Below are 16,451 nucleotides of genomic sequence, written 5' to 3'. Positions count from 1 at the left end.
ATGTTTTGTGCTGATTCCGAATCTGCAACCATTTTTTTCTTGAGCACATTGTTGTAAAAATTACAATGGTAAAAGCTTGTTTAGGTCAAACTTAAAAACAAAAATTGAAAATATCTCAAAAGCCTGATGTGCTGCAGGACAAAAGTAAAGACAATTTTGAAATCAGCGTCAAAAAAATTTAATTTTGATTTTGAGAAAACTCCAAATATTTCCACTTTCAATTCTTTTTAAACAAATATCCTCTTTAATTTATAAAAGCAAACTTTTTTTCTCAGCAATTTAGAAACCAGGGTCAAAAGAGAGGAGTAATGTAGAAAAATTGAATGTGCCATTTGTAGAGGTTAAAAAAGCAAACCAATGTAACTGCAATTACTGAGGTCGTAATGGAGATTGTTAGTATCAAGATTTTATTCGCAAGGCCTCATATTACTGTATTGCAGCAAAGGTTGTCACAATTGTGTTATTCCCAGCACTGCACTTCAATCTCGAGTCAGTGGTGGTCTCGGGACAACCGAGGTGCCAGTAAAGCGGCCCATTCAACTACGGGCAGGAGGGCCAGCAGATGGGAGGCGGCCCCCGAAGCGCGGCTCAGCGGGGTCAAGTCGCCCTCCCTGCCATGCCAGTCAGCAAGGTGTGTGAACTTTTGCCTCGTCCCGCTCGCTCCGTCATGCGGCAAATGGAGCACATCAGCCACACTGTTTGGGGCGGAGGGGGTTGCTCGCAGGGGCAGGCGAACACCTCACACAGGCTTCCTTTGTGCTCGGGGCAGCGGCTTGCGTTACTCAGGCTGGGCTGGGGTGCGCCGAATTAAGGAAACGGGTGGAGTGGATTGGAGGAGCGAAGAACAGTGTTGGAGTAATTACCACGTGTGCTCATTATCATGCTCACGTTGATGAGCAGCTCAATTCTCACCGAAGGTGTCACCTGGTCCGCATTACACTGACAATGACCTGTAATAGCACCCAGGCCTCTCTGGCGGGATTTACACTGCATGGTTCAAGTGAGTGCTCTCAAAGAGCAAAATTGGAATATACAACAGGGCAGCAGAAGAAAAAAAAAAAAAAAAACGCAGCAAAAGCATGGGCACTTAAATATGGTTTGAATTGCTACATTAGAGGCGTGTCCATCATTATATCAGAACAAAAAAGTTGCTCACACACAGTTCACAGTTGTGGAAGTTGGGGAAGTGTCAGCCGAGGCCAGCCGAGCACCTTGCAACATTTCATAGTTGTAATATTTACATATTATTGTTTACTTTCGTGTTGTCACTGTCCGGCGTTTATGCTTGACATGTGATTTACTGTACATGCATGCTTTGGTGTGTATTTACTGTTAGGGTTTTAGCATGGTTGAGGAGCCAAATGCAGGGGAGCAGGAGAGATGAGGCAGTTGTGCATGATGTACTCCAACAAAAAAATAAGTATTTTCAAAAACAAAAAGCCAAACAAGGCTCGTCTAAATAGTAAACTGACTTAAATGTAGCAAACTGAGATCCATATAACAAAGGAACAAAATTCACACACCATTGCGGGACAAAAAGCAGCACTTCAATAAACCACAAACAATGCACCACCACTGACAGAAAAAAAAACAGGGAATTAAATCAAGAAAACCACAACAAGTAGGAACACTTGGACAAGACACAAGTGGCTGAGGGAGCTGATTGGTAGATGTAAAGAACTGGGTTGATGAGGAAAAAAAAAAAAACTCAACTGACAAGCAGAACAAAACTTGAAACAAAACTAACTAAACTAACTAGCACATAAACAAAAAAATAGTGATCATGTCATTCACATATATTGTATTTATTATTATTACTATAACTATTATTATAGAAACCTGATGTGTTCGAGGAAAAAAAGTTGTTGACCAGTGTTACAGGTAAATCTATGCTAATCTAGCCCATCTACGGTGTTTCGCATTGTATTAGCATTAAGATAACGGATTTTTATCAAAAGAATCGTATTGGTTTGCCAAAATACTGCAATACATTTTGTTTTATGTAACAGCTGTACTGTCAACTTTAACTGGAGATGTCAAACTGCAACAAAGTGACAAAAGGCAGGAAGGAATACTTTTTTTTTCTTGAAGTGTGTGTTGAATAAGATTTTGTGTGTTCTAAGAGGTTGAATATGTTTGGGTTTTTTTTTATACGCTGTGTGTCCATTTGTATTTTATCTCCGGCGATAAATGGAGATTCACTGCTATGTTCAAAATGGACAAATTGCATTGGACATCACTCATTCCTCTTTCTGTCTGTGAATTTTATAGAGGGTTTTTTTTTTTTTGTTTTTTACTTAGTCATTTAAACATGTAAATGAACTAAGGGGAGGCGCTTATCTGTGTCTTTATTCAGAATTGACCTTTTGCCCTTTATCCTGATACATGTGCAAAGTTTGACACAGGAGTGTTTCAACAAAAGGAAAGTTTCTCTTTGCTCACCTTGATTTTGCATTTTGAAGGCTTTTATCTGTGGTGCAACGTTGTGATTTCACAGCGTTGAAGGTCCATGGTGGCTCGATATGCAATGTCAACAACTCCAACAAGGTATTTATGCATCCCCTCTTGTCCCCTGCTTTGGTGACATTTGAGTAAACAAAGCACACTGGGCAGCTCCACTTCCTGCTAACTGCAGTAAAAGAAGGCAGAGTGATCTGTTAAAAAAAAAAAAGAAAAAAGAGATTTCAAGATATGTTTACATTTTAAGAATAACTGTGGGACGCTTCTGTTAAGTGTGTCGCACTGAAGTAATCCTCTTCTCCAATATATCAGTCATGAAGTGCTTGGCTATGAAGTGATGGAATGCAAGGTTCATAAAGACGTATTAGGGCCATACTAGAAATAAAGGATTCAGTGGTAATTGTACAAAACAACAGCTGGATTTTTGTTAATTTTCTTTGGGGATGGAACAAAATAAAACCCCTTGAAGAATACTGTAATGCTGTATTTTTGCAGAAAAATTGAGTGTTTGTTCGATGAATTTCATCAAATTAGGCTACCTGTTTAAAAAAAATGAAGTGAAATACATCATCATCTACCAAATCTAGCCAACCTACGGTGTTGCACATAATATGTTAGCATTAAGCCAGAAAGTAAAAACCCTGTCACTGTTTGGCTCAAGCCACAGAAGCTTCAAACGGATTTTTGTTTTCCGGACCTGGATTTGACACCTCTGCTGCTAGGTAACGCAAAGCTAACCTGGGTATTCTTGTATTTCCTCTCCCTCGTGAGGATAGTATGAGAAGCCAACAGTGAAAAAAAACAAAGGTGTTGATATACAGTACTGCGTTGCTGGACTTTATTAAGTTCTGTGTTTTCCTATGTTGTGTGTGAGTGTGTGGGGGTGTGTGGGAGTGTGCGTTTTCTGCACTATAAGGCGCACCTAAAAGCATTCAATTTTCTCAAAAGCCGACAGTGCGCCTGATAATCCGATGCGTCTTATATATGGATCAATATTCAAATTTCTTGGATGTAGTATTTTAAATGTTCTGTAAAGCGCTTTGTTACAGCTGCAGAGGTTGTGAAAGCACTAGATAAATAAAGCTGTATTGTATTTTATTGTATTCACTTTAGTGTAGCTCCAACTAGTGGACGCATAACGCAACCTCAGCCCCCATTGTAGCTTCTATTCTATGCGCCTGATAATGCAGTGCGCCGTATATCTGAAAACATTTTTAAAATAGGCCATTCATTGAAGGTGCACCTTATACTCTGACGTGCCTTGTAGTGCGGAAAATACGGTTAATTTTTTTCTTGTATTATGACAACTTCTCTCGAAGAAAAAAATGGTCTCATCAGATCTTACTGAAATCTCTTTTGTGTTGTGTTGTGCCTCTGAATAAAAAAAAAAATGTGGGGCACTGTGTATATTCTAATTAAGAAGAGAGAGCATTGAAGGAAAAGGCACAGATTTTGTCAATCTCCACGATTGATTTAATTAACTGCAAATCTCACGCCGTGACCCCCGTAATCCTGTTTTTTTTTTTCTTTTTTGCCGTTTTTCACCCGCTAAAAATTAAAGTTTAACTATAAATAGAGGTGGATAATGCAGTTGACCCAAGGGGTTAATTCTCTGGCTCTTGGATGCTCGCGGCCCCCCGGAGGCCCTCGCTGCGCGCTCTCCTCGGGTTACAATACCGTGAACTCGAGAAGCGGCGCAAGGAAATGAGTTCATATGGAGAAATGAAGCGAGGATTTGGTGCGCTCGGGCACCTTCGCAGGCACTCCAAAGATGAGAAGCCGGGAACGGGCTGGGCCTAAGTCCTAAGTTAAGACCCCTCGCTTTCACGCGTTCACGTCATGAGATCGCTGAGAAATGTCAAATAAAAGGAGAGAAAACGGTGGAGCTCGGTATTAAGACGATGTTTTCCACTTTCCGCCGTGAAATAGCGCACATTCTTGGAGCACAGGTCAGGTGAAATGTTTCAATTAATAACAGATGAAAAGACTTGTTGAGAGCAATGTCCCCGCATGCCACACCGTCCTGCTGAATAATTGCTCCTTCACCAAATCCGCCAATGTTTTGCACAATCGCACATAACGTTTGAACATGAAAGGCCACGGATTAGCGTCATACAGTAACGTGCGGCGCCAGAACAAATATACACCTTATTTTATGGGCCTAGCAGCTTCGGCATTAATCTTTCGACATTTGCTCAGCTAATCAAAATAGAGTTGGATAAATAGAGAAATGTGGCCTAAATACACATCCAGAAGTCAAACAGCGGATGACGCGTTGTGGCTATTTCATTAGGGTGACAATCAGGAAGTCGCGGCGCATGTGATGTATGCAACACGCTGAAAGATCACGACGCACGCCAACTCGCACAAACAAACACACGTGTCCGCAAAGTCAAACTCCACCATAAATTTACACACACACACACGCACACACACACACACACACACACACACACACACACACACACACACACACACACACACACACACACACACACAAAACCAAAAAGGTAGCACTGATTGCCTGAACAGCTGAGCTAAGCTGTGGTCTGGAAAGTCCATTCAAAGAGCTACTGTGGAGGAGCTTCAGGGGTAAAAGTGCATCCTCAGGGTGGGGAGTTCTGAGAAAAAAAAAAAGGCCGCTGGAGGTTTGTTACTGTGGGCATCAAATAACAAAGCCACTCGGTCCTTTACAAAAATTAATGAGAGCAATGCTTGTATGGAACATGTTTAGCCCAGAGCACAAATGAGCACTTCCTGTATTGCTTTGGTTAACAAAACATGCGGGCGATAGTGTAGCATCATCTCCTGTGGGAAATTTTGATGTAGAACAAAGAGTGTAAACTACGTCGTATAGATAACACCAGATTTTGCCAATCTTTTATTACGTCAGGGATGGGCAACTTCAATACTGGAGCATGCAGAACACCAAGCACACGCACTTCCTAACCAGACCAAAATGGCATTTGAAATCTGGACTAAATACATGCACACATGCAAAATACGTGCTCTTGATATATTTCATTTTTGCTCATACATTTTTCAACACATATTTAAACCATCCACTAAACTAAGACAGCAACAAATGGTTTGAAGCAAATAAAATAACTACTTCCTCGAGGCCAGTGACGAGTTGATTATTGCACCAAATATTAAAATCATGATGCAAAAAGAAGGGCAAAAAAAAAAGTCATTGAGCTCCACTGTGTTGCTCTGAAATCCGCGGCGATGACTGCGAGTGGACAGTAACAGCTTATATCTTATGTTGGTGTTTCCAAATCTATCCACTAAGGGCTAATTATGCGATTTACTGGGATATCCATATTTTGTCTAACCCTGTTTTGCGACCAGCCTTCGGCTGTGACCACATTAGAACCAGATGTTCCCTTTGAGTGCCATTCGAAATGTATCTTTTGAGCCCCACTGTCACACAAGTTGGTCTCTGTGTACCAGGAGACAGACGGTCTCCGGTTGGTAACTGGTTCAGTCAAGGTTGAGGCGGATGCGAGCGAAAAAAAAACATGTCGTGGTGGCAACATTCTCTCACATCAAAAGTTGTCCTTTTGGTTTATTCTATGTCACACAAGTTGGTCTCTGTGTACCAGGAGACAGACGGTCTCCGGTTGGTAACTGGTTCAGTCAAGGTTGAGGCGGATGCGAGCGAAAAAAAAACCTTGTCGTGGTGGCAACATTCTCCAACATCAAAAGTTGTCCTTTTGGTTTATTCTAGCCGAGAAAAAGGCAAGATCGCATGGACGCAACTCACGGAAAGCAGGATGCAAGGTCTTTTGAAAGGGGTCGCAGATGCAAACATTATTCAGTCACTCTACTGATCCCCCTCCAGCATAAATGTACACTGGGACAATTCAAGTAGCTCTCTTTCCAATTAAATGACTTAGTGGAGTTAAAGCGGTAGCTGGGCTAAACCGTGCATGTAAATGAACTAACAGATGCTCTCCTTAAGCTCTCCCTCGATGCATGCTGTGCACCGATCCATTGGTGCGTGTGCGCGGGTGTGCCTTTATTGGATTAAAATAAGAGAGTGTGTATTAACTGAAGTCCCCCCCCAGGGAGATCGATGCTCTTCTCTTCGGACGCATGATTTTCTGTGGCCTTCCTGACGCAACCTGGGAACCAAACCGAAGCCAGATGCAGGAGAAGCAGCAACGTGACGTGCAAGCAAATCCCTGCCAATGGAACTCAAAAAGGATGCATATTTATCAAATGATCACCAAAAACCTTTCAAAAAAAAAAAAAAATCAGAGAAACTCCGTTGAATGGATTAAACCGTTACCGTTCTCAAGAATAACATGAACCATTTACTTGAATGCTCGCTGTGCTACACAGTAAGTACCTGCATACCGTATATTCTCACTTGAACTATTTAAAAATTGCCACGCGGCTGTGGAGCCTTTTTCTGCCCGATGCGGATGATGGTCAAATCCTGGGGTGCCCAAACTTTTTTGACCTAAAACATACCTGTCAACTCATACAGTTTAGCCATAGTTCATACGGATTTTGTGGTGAATCTTACGTATATGGCCGTATCGCACAAATCATACGGATTCTGAAAATTTCCGTTTTTTTTGTTTTTTTTCACCTAACAGGTAGTTCCGTTTGCTTTTGCCCACAATGGTGCTAGTCTACTCGAATGCTTTCATTTCCGGTAACTTTCCAGTAAATCACGTGGGTTTTTTTCTGCCGTTATTTCGACATATAAAATGCTTTGGTATGTTATAAGGATTTTTTGGTAGTTTATACAGGTTGGCACTCTGAAAAGTTGACAGGTATGCCTAAAATCTACTTTTCGATCAATCAACTTCCCGCGATCGACCCGTGACCGTGCACGCGCGCATACGCACGCACTTACACACGCATGCCATGATGAGCAACAGCCAGATGAATGAAACAGAAAAGTAAAGTAGACACAAGAGTTGATGAGTTTGTGAAAAGGAAATCACTGCCTACCTTAGTGGGAGACCTGACGCCGAGGCATGCGACGCACTTTTGCAGCCTTTTTACTGTCGTAGCTCCCGTGTACCATTTTAAAATGCTCCTCGCGGCCCTCCAGATTGCCATTCTTTGCGAGTGCAATTGGTGAATTGTACACGGAATGAACTTTGATTGATAATAATAACAATAAAAGCTATATCCCAACAGCTCTGATCACAAGCTGCAATTGCAGACTGCTTAGCGCTAACAACTTCCGGTGACGTAGGTCACGTGCCACCGTAGGTGATCTGCTTTATTTTATTTTATTTTATTTTATTTTATTTTTTAAATACTTTTTGTCCAAGTGAGACAGATAGGATGATTAGGGTGCAGTGTGCATTAACACAAAATATATGACTAACATGCACAGAGACACACAAATGTTTGTTTGTTTTTTTTTCCTCTGCACTCCTCGCGATCGACTTGGAACCAGTCCGCGAGCTACCGGTCGATCACGATCAACTTTGGACATCACTGGTCTAATCCATCCAAAATGGTTGATTGTTATCATACTATCGTTGCCGCACCCACGTAGGGAGAGGATTTTGCCTGGCCCATGTGACAATGTGTGAGTCCGCTGTCTTAATTGGATTGAACTAGTATGTATCCCAAGGGAACCACTGAGAAGAAAGATTTTTTTATATATCTACTTGGGAATATTATGCTCCCCTGACTTGCTGGTTGTTACCTTCTCTCTTTCACTTTTTTTCCCATGTCACTTTAGGGGCTCCGCAAAAGAAAAAAAAAACTCATAACAGAAAAAAAAATGTATATTATTCCTAAAGGATTAAACAAGATGCTGAATATGAAACAATAATGGATACTTCTCCTCTTATATCGTCAAGCAGCAGGGCCAGTGTCGATTCCGGCATGGCCACCACCACATGGCTCAGCCACAAAGGCTCTATGTAGGAACCGGCTTTCAAGCCTCCACTACGTCGATGTTGCTTCATGATCGTCAACAAACTGAACATTGGTGTGCACTTCTCCCCGAGAGAAAATAACAAGCAAGGAAAAAGAGCATTTTGCTCTCTCCTTCCTTTGAGCGTTTGCTCTCTGTGTGGCCTTAGAGGGAGCGGCACACACATCCTGCCTCTCAGTGTGATGCAAGGTCAGATGGTCAAAGCAAAGGAGCCAGCGGGAAGACTACAGTGTGTCCATCTGCTGACTTGTCCCGTTGAGATGTGCTGCATTAAACTAGAGTTGCTGTGAAAAAAAAAATGTGTATACCATAGAGACCTTAGAGCCAAAAACACTCTTAATTTATGTATAGTATAATCATGTATTGTTGTCACTGAGAATTAAGATAGCCGGTTTCATTCTCAACTGCAGTTTTTATTTTATTTATTCATGTAGCTGTCAATCAACTGTTGATAGTTACTATTGCCTGTAAAGTCGTGACAACGAAGATCAGGTTGTATGCCCGTGGCCATATTTACAGGATGTGCTTTTCATTCATCCTCTTACGCGATGCCTAATTTTGCTCATCTGCCAACTCACAGTCTTTAAATACTGTACGCAACTGAAGTAAACAAAATTGTCCAATATGAGTAAAAAAAACATTCACAAAAAAATTCTTCTACCAATACTTGCATACATTTAACCCTTTCATGCACCCTGTAACCTAATAACATGATAAGCTGTCCACTGTAGTAATCGCTGTCCCTGAAATGGTGAATATCTAAAATTATTTTTGACACGGAAAGAAGAGCAAATTTCCCAGATTTTGAATTTCACTCAGGTCAAAATTTACAAGGTGACTTTTATTTCGACCAGTTTTTTGTCAGGATGCTTTTAGATTGCCCATATGGGTTCCTCAGCACCAATCCTCTGGAGAGCTCAGCTGCACAGGAAGAGGAAGTGAGGAAGACATTTCAGTGTGAAGCGACACCTCGCCACGTCTAACGACTAGTCTGCAAGATGTGACGTGCGAGGAGAGGGGAGGCCCAATGCTGTCCCTCCTGTGAGCCCTCCCTGTCTCTGGAGACAGGGAACATTTCATTAAAGGCGTCAAGATTGGTACCAGACATTTTTAAATGTTCCCCCTGCCTGACCCTTCTCACCCTGGCAGAGGTCAATGCAGCTTCTATCAATCCTGTGTGCTGAAAGAGACATGCTTTTGCAGGTGTGTGTGTGTGTGTGTGTGTGTGTGTGTGTGTAGAAATTCAATCAAACGGGTGCTCCGGTACAATTGTATACCATAAAACCCTGTCGTGGTGGAGGTGATATATGAGCTGCACCCACTAAATCCGTGTAAACCAAAAACAAAATGGTAATTGGATATCCTGCATAAAATTCAATCAAAAAATTGTGAATTCTGCCTGCGTGGGTTTTCTTCGGGTACTCCAGTTTCCTCCCACATTCCAAAAACATGCATGATAGGTTAATGGAACACTCTAAATTGTCCCTAGGTGTGATTGTGAGCGCGAATGGATCTTTGTCTACGTGTGACCAGCGACTGGCTGGCAACCAGTTCAGGGTTTACCCCACCTGCTGCGCAAAGACAGCTGGGATAGGCTGCAGCACACCCCCGTCCCTTGTGAGGAGATGCAGATTAAAAAATGAATGGATGGATGGTTAGAAGGACTGAAGAGGAAAAAAAAATCCTAATTCTAAACGATGAACTGGTTTATTGACTGGATACATTTTCGACTTCCATTTAAACCGTGCATAGCAGCCCATGATTTTCTTTTCTATAAAAACAAGCGTGGTTTGAGACAAATCTCTCCTTTTTGATATTAACACTATGAGACGAAGTGGCGTTGCCATCATGGCGATTTTGTTGGCCAGAACAGCACACTTGAGTTAGCCTGCTTTGTTAAAAAGGGAACAATTGGAACAACAACTGTGTCAGGCTGTCAGGATCAAGTGTGCAGAGTCATTTACATCTACTGCCCTTCAAAAGAAGCCGACGGCTCTTGCTAGTGCCTATGGAGCACTTGAGCGCTGCTACTGCTAGCTAGCGCTGCTAGCACTGTTGAAATTGCTCATGCTGCAAAAGGGTCGCGGGGGTGCTGGAGCCTATGCCAGCTGACTTCGGGCAGAAGGCAGACTACACCCCGAACTGGTAGCCATGCACTCTGAAGTCTTTTCTTGGGGGGCGGGGGGTGGGGGGGGGCCTCATTTAACGATTGAAGGTTATTTCAGGACATCGTCATGTCGAAGTCAGGAACAAGAGTTAGAAGCAAATGGCCCCAATCAGAATCTGGAAGACAAATCCAATCAGCTGTTACACAGAAAAATGCTGCTGAGAACTACTTAAAAAAAAAAATACCAAGGCATTGATGTCGATATATTCTTTGGTCAGGTAAAGTTTATTTTGAAGTTGGTCTCCTTACTAGCGTGTTACTGTCATGCATAATTGTTGCTCTGGTTAGCTTGACTTGTTCTTGACAGTGTACACGTAAATAAGCGGGTACTCGAGGCAGACAAAATGCTCGAATTACTCGCTGATTCGTTTCAGCCCGAACAGATATGTCTCCAAATGCTTCACTGTATCAAAACGAGAACTGTTAACACGTCTCCCTGACAAATTCAAAAATAAAACACACGGTTTTGGTGTGTTAAGGAAAAGTTGAGAATTGATGAGAATGTGATGGAGATTGAGAAAATCTCCAAATAAGACACATTTTTGTTTAAACTGGGGGTGGGGGTCGGGGGGTCCGTGGCTCATAGTCAGAATTTGACTGTAATTCATTTTATTCGTACCGACAGTATCATGCCGACTTGCTGTCTCCCTTGCTTTGGTAAGGGCATACTTTTAGTTCTGCATGAGCAAAGTCTTTTAGCGCGTGTTCTCCGCACCTCTTTTCAGTGCGCCCCTCGTGTTGAAAAGATGCCTTCTTTGTCTGGCTCTAAAGTGAGATACACGTGGTCATAAATGGCAGCTCCTGTCAGCGGCATGAACTCCACCGCCAACCTCGCAAGTGCACTGAAACGTAAAACTTGGAGTCGAGGCGCTGCAAATATTAGCCCGCCATTCTCACACGCAGCATTCCACAATACTGGACGCTGACCAAAAACAAGCTTATCGACTGTATTAAGTCATGCCTTGTTGAATTTAGAGTTTTTTGGGTTTTCCCACGCACTCGCCAACCCCATATTTAATTCGATCTCAATCAGCGAGTCCATATGTTGCAACTTTTTTTTTTTTTTAAGCATGGGACTTATCAAGCCGTTCCATTAATCATGCTTGTCGCCAGCTCTCCCACCAGTGTCCAACAGACTCATTAGCTAACACTGAAATGTGGTAGTCATAAATCCTGTCAGGGTGGAGAGGTTGGGGCGGGGGGTGGTGCGCGTTGGTATGCGACAAGCATGGGAGAAATGACGGGCTAGAAGGAGGTGATACACCGTAGGAGGACACAACAGGAGGAGGAGGCGAGGTGTCAACAAGCCACAGCCTCCAATCTTCAGCGCAGGTCGCTGGGCAATGGGACACTGACAGTGGGAGATGAATGGGAGGGAATTATCTACTCACTCGGCCAGATAATTGCTCCATTTGGCCCTGAGTTAGAGAATGGTTTCTAATTAGCTCCCTGCAGTCCCCTGGACCTTCACTCCTCCTCCGACCCCTACACCCCTCCCCAAAAAGAAAACACCCTCACACATGTTGGGAGGTTGAACCAACTGGGCCGCTTTGATGACACCTGAAAAAAGTCTGTGCCAGTTGGCAACCCGTCTCATTGCAGTGATTTAAATTCTCTTTAAAAGTGAAGAAAAAGTTCAGTGGAAACAGTTTGGCAGATTTGCATAAGTCCTCCTGGCCTTCGGTCTTTGCCTTATAATGTTTAAATGAAGAATTATGGTGATCAGACACACACACACACACACACACACACACACACACACACACACACACACACACACACGCACACACGTATTTTAACTTTATTTTTTTTAATTATTATTATTATTATTATTATTATTATTATTATTATTATTATTATTATTTGCCCTGCAAGTGGCTGGCAACCATTTCAGGGTGTTCCTCACTTATTGCTTGAAGACAGCTCGGATAGGCTCCTGCATGTTCGCAACCCTAGTGAGGATAAACGGATTAAAAAATGATTATTGTTGATATTCGTTATTATTATTATTATTATCATTATTATTATTATTAATGATAATAAGATATTTCAAAATCCCAAAACATTTATTTTTATCTCGCTTTTTCAAGCTTTTTTTTGATAGATGTCACATTTTTAAAAAAATGCATTTCTTTAATTGTCAAACAACATCATATTGCAAAGAAATCATGTTGCTTGTCTATCATTAGTTTATACATTTATGGAAATCTACTTCATGTAAGTTTCGGTCCAAATTTCCAAGTTTAAGCAAGAGTATTTAACTTTTATTCTCATTTAAAATTCTGAAATCTAAACAAGTCAGTCACCATTTGGGTAATTGTCACTTCATTCATGACAAAAAAGTGTCGCCCCCTGATGCGGGGACATGTCGCTTTAAGTATCAGCAGGAGGCCATATACAAATCACCTTCTGGAATTAGCATTGGGTTTATTTGCTCTCAACGTTTGGCAAAGCTAGCCTGCTTCCTCCAATCTCGTTTGAAAGCATTTGTACTCCCGCCCACTGTTTTCTGGGCTGCGGGTTAATGTGTATGAATCGACGTGTTGCACAGCTCATACTGGTTTAACCTTTGGAAGGTTTTCTGATTTTGAGCCAGGATGATGTGGATACCTTGCATGACCTAAGCATGGCACTGAAATAAAGTTGGGCCCATATCAAAGATCAAGTAAGTCTCAGAGGGGCAGATAACAGCGATGGGAGCAGTGAAAGGCGGTGACAGCTTTAGTGCACATGCCTGTGGCCCCTGCCAGGGTCCTGAATGGGGACCCTTGACATTTGGAAGCCCACGAGAGTGGCCCGAGTCTGGGCGGGGCGTTGGGGTTGAGTGGGGTTAAAGTGGGTGATGATGGCTGGTCGGATTGGAGAAGGTGGAACATATTGCGATAACCAGCAACACCAAACCGCGGGGGGCAGCCTTAAAAATGCAATGGTGGTCTTTGTCTTGTAAAATAGTTAAGATTCAAAACGTTTTAGCGTTAAAAAGTCGACAGTTGTTTCTCTTTCAACTTGCCCTCGGCGCAGAGATAAATGGGAAAGTAGTCATGCGTAATCTGAATCAATCTTGTTAGCTCAGAGACATCTTGGCAATCCTGTTGAGTGAATAAGGAAGAAAGGACAGTCGGCTTTTAAGTGGCTGGTGAGGACAATCAATAAAAATTAAATAATCGATATTATTCCCGGTATTTAAAATTAATTTATTTATTTGGGGTTTTTTTTGTTTGTTTGTTTTATTACACATTAACACATTCCAACACAAACACCCCCCACCCTACAAAAAATAAAACATATCCGCAAAAATCTACCATTTTTTTGTTTGCGTTTTGCCAGTTATTTTCTCTGTTGTACAACGAAATACTTGAAAAATTATAAAACAGTCAAACATTCTTCCTGTAATTCATCTTTTTTGTTTTAAATGTTAAGGGAGCAAAATTCTACTAATGTTTCAATTCATCTGCCAATCAATCAGTTATCAAAATTTAAAACCGGAACTATTGATGCTGATAATTAGCATGTCAACTTAATTATTCATTGCATTAGCATTCAGCGAGCGAGGCTTGGCATTTTAGTTTGGTTGTCTTAAAAATATGTGTAATTTTTTTTTTTTGGTTTTATGTTACTCGTGGTCTTTAAAGTGTTTTCAAAATAAAAATATTGACAGTAATTGTGACTTTACTACTGCATTAGCATAAGTTGGAAGTTGTGCCACTATGTGCTTTTTGGCAGCGGGGGTTGTACGGTGAAGCAGGTTGGGTGAGTGGCTTAAACATCTTGGGAGCGAGATAACCATTCACCTCAGAGACACCTTAGTAGTTCAAATAATCATGCCGGCTTCATGCCCTTATGGATTTTACCACGCCTGGCAGGATTTTAGGTTCATATTTTCAGATTTGTGGAATTCCATCTCATCTGTCAAGTGTTTGTTTGAAGTGATTAGCGATATCCCTCTTTGCGACCACAGGCACAGAGAGCGTAGGAGACTGCACTGGCAATAATGGGAATGGCGTCCCGGGAAAATAAACGGCAGGCAATGATCCCTGAATGCAACAGAATCCTTTGTACAAACCTCCAAGGTGTGACATATTTCACACCCTGCTTGAACTTGACAATGTTTCAGGTCGTACGGTATGTGGACTGCTTGGGATACAGTGTTCCCTCACTATATTGCAGCTCATAGTATGAGCCCCCGCTACATTGCATATTTTTAAACTATTATTTTTTTACAGTCCACAGCTGAGTCTGATTTTAAAGTTGCGCGCATTCAAGCTAGTACGACATTGTACCCAAACATGCCGGGCAGAATTGAGGCCTACTTCAAAAGCTGCAACATGCCGTATTGGCCCGAATATGAGACGGTCTTTTTTGCATTGAAATAAGACTGAAAAAGTGGGGGTCGTCTTATATTCGGGGTCTAGACATTATACCCATTCACGACGCCAGATGGCACCAGATATCATTGAAGCGAATGCTGAACTTGACTCCCCAGGCCAAAGTGAACCCCTGTCACGAAGAATAAAAATAAAAATAGCGGTAGCATGAAGAAGAAAAATAAAAAATAGCGGTAAGAAAGAAAAGAGAAGAAAATAATAGAAGAGATAACAGAAAATGGAGAAACGTAGTGACAATCTGGAGAAAAGTGCGTCGAAGATCGGCCTGGTTAACCGGCAGCTGAGGAGAAGTAATGATGTAATTTAAATTTCAAAAATCAGAAGCCATTCATTTACGAATGTGATTGCACTTTAGTTTACATATTTAAATGTTCAGATATTAAGATTTGAATGAGGAAAAATAACATGCTTTTTCTCTCAAATATATTGTTATCATCATTTGTTTCAGATGTACTGTAATTAGTTTCTGTATAAAACTGAATTTGGTGTTCAAAAAGTCTTTTTTCAAACTTGAGTCTTGAAAAAGAGGGGTCGTCTTATAATCAGGGCCGTCTTATATTTGGGCCAATACGGTAATTAGGAACAAGATGAAGAGGATGCCTCTTCAATTTTAATTTTTATTTTGTTCTGCCCCACAGAGCGGAGGATGCTTGTTTTATGATCTGTTTGTATGCATTGCCGTTCCGTGTGTGTTAAAATTTCTTAAGGTTTCTAACTAGCGTAACGCTCTGCTAATTTCGTTTTGCAGGTCTATGGCGTTTCAAATTATATGTTTGTATTAAGCTATCCGACTTTTGTTGGATGAAATTAAATGGTTTGGTTGAACATTTTAGTCTTTAAAAATACAACATTTAATTCTCTTTTGTCGTGTCACTTTTACAGGAAACTTTAGCTGGGAATGACAAATAAGGAGCTTGAAGCAATCACACTTATTTGGAGAACAGTGCAAGTGAGTGTGTGTAAACAGGTGATTAGGGAAACTTTAAAAATGTGTTTTAATCAGTGTAAGTGGGTTTTAATATATTGAAATGCTTTTAAAGCAGGTGGCAGGTGTAAAACCTTTTTGAAAATTCTTTCTGGTCTATCTTGCTGATTTGCTGGGTCTGGAAATTACAACACGCGATAAACGGGGGCCCACTGTACGTGTAGACACACACACAAATACACACACTAAAGTTTTGGTCCAAAGCCACGGCTACATGACACCAAGACATTAGTCATTAGCTTTATTTGACAGGCAGGGATTTATCCCTCTGCGTTAAATCACAATCGAGCATAAAAGTTCACCCGTGACATGTGTCTTGTTAGCTAACATTTGCACACGCTCTCATGCGGACGCCTCCAATCCGGCCGACGACAATATAACACGGGTGCGGCGGCGGGAAGGCGGCATAAATCAGGCGGTAACGCCGGCGTTGGCGAGTTGAGAATGTGTCACGCGTCACCTCAGGGAGAAACGAGTATAGCAGAGCTCAGCAAAGTGCACGCCGCTGATAAAGCTGGATTGTCTGGCCGTAATCAGAGC

At 41.7% G+C, this 16,451-nt stretch overlaps 1 long non-coding RNA gene across 1 annotated transcript; it reads left to right on the top strand.

The window, feature by feature from the left end:
* Window positions 1–283: 283 nt before the first annotated feature.
* On the top strand, window positions 284–6,704 carry LOC109521162 (uncharacterized). The gene is made up of 3 exons (XR_002169301.1): window positions 284–631; window positions 2,498–2,547; window positions 6,531–6,704. It is a non-coding gene; the product is annotated as an uncharacterized LOC109521162 (long non-coding RNA).
* The last annotated feature ends 9,747 nt before the right edge of the window (window positions 6,705–16,451 follow it).

The sequence above is a fragment of the Hippocampus comes genome, unplaced genomic scaffold, assembly GCF_001891065.2.
Source record: "Hippocampus comes isolate QL1 unplaced genomic scaffold, H_comes_QL1_v1.1 scaffold85, whole genome shotgun sequence".
Taxonomy (NCBI): Eukaryota; Metazoa; Chordata; class Actinopteri; order Syngnathiformes; family Syngnathidae; genus Hippocampus; species Hippocampus comes.
This window is presented reverse-complemented; position numbering and strand designations above follow the sequence as displayed.